The sequence below is a fragment of the Bison bison genome, unplaced genomic scaffold, assembly GCF_000754665.1.
Source record: "Bison bison bison isolate TAMUID 2011002044 unplaced genomic scaffold, Bison_UMD1.0 scf7180017864180, whole genome shotgun sequence".
In the NCBI taxonomy this organism is placed as follows: Eukaryota; Metazoa; Chordata; class Mammalia; order Artiodactyla; family Bovidae; genus Bison; species Bison bison.
The window spans coordinates 7,297,455-7,298,809 of NW_011494752.1; positions in this window are offsets into that span (position 1 = coordinate 7,297,455).

Here is a 1,355-nt window from a genome sequence, read left to right on the forward strand (position 1 = left end):
ATATCCTTCTGACAAACTATATCATCCTCTAGCTGTGAAATAATGATGTAGAAAAACATTCAGACACTTTTAGCTGTTTTTTTGTCTTAGAAATCCTGTATCAAGATTTTTTTAACCTGGTCTTACTATAAATATATTTATTTCTGTGTATGGAGTGTATCACATCAAACAAGGATTTTTTAAAAATGTTTAAGGTAATGGGAGTGTGTGTGGGGGGGTCATGTATGACAAATTTGGCAGCACATTTCTACCTGTAGCCAGCTTGTTGATTGTATAAAAGTATTATTAGCTCCAGCTGCATGTGTCATAGTTCATATAAATCACAGTTCTTCATGATTTATAGTTTTCAAATATTGCTATCAGTTTATAGGTAGAGAAACTTGAGTTGGAACGTTAAATGACTTACTGATGTCTTAGGGCTTCGTGTTGATGGAGAAACTAGCACGTGGAATCTAGGTCTCCACCTCATGGTCCACTGCCTCGCTTTATGCCACTGTGGTGGTTCTAGTAGGCATAATAATAGGCTACAGAATTTACTAAAGTACCCTCCACCAAGCTCTGGAAAATAATGACACTTCAGAGGCTTTGTATGAAATAATGCTGTGGGGACAGCACTCTTGGCTTACCTAGATGGAGATAGATAGATTATCTCTGAATTTGTGAAAATTAATGTAAGATGGGAAAACAGTCTAACACAAAGTCAGCCACCTCCCAAGCACTGCTTTGTGTAGTTTGACAAGATATGGTTATAGAATAAAGGTCATAAAGTGACAGTTTACCAGTTTCTATTACTGAGTATTAAGAAAAACAGGAAACAGAAGAAATTTATTTAAGTATTAAGATACTTAGTCATTAAGGTATTAAATCGGGTATTAAAATGCCAAGTGTGTTCTCTTCTGCCTCATGTAGAATCATTCGCTAATGTATTGTAATGAAGTACAGTAAATGAGTTTATGAAGTCTTCATCATCTTCATCTGTATGGATCACTGATGAAGTTAATATGAAATTTGAGGGGGAGGCCTGGTCGCTTGAGGGGTCTATGACTAAAGGTTGTGGAGATCTAGAAATTGGGTCACATCCAACACCCAGAATTAATTAGGCTCAAGGAAATTATTCTTACTCACCAAATTCACAAGAATCCCATGTAGTGGTCATGTGCTTATTTACATTGAAAAATACACATTTCTCTGGTGCAGACCAAAAAGTTGTCAGTTGTTTCATGCGTATTTCTCTTTGAAAAGCTTTAGGGGAAGCCGACTTTTACTAACCAGAAGATTACTTGGTAAGACTGCAAGCAGCAATCAGTTTTTAAAACTTTTTTCATTTTGGAAAATTTAAGACGCAAAAGTAGGAC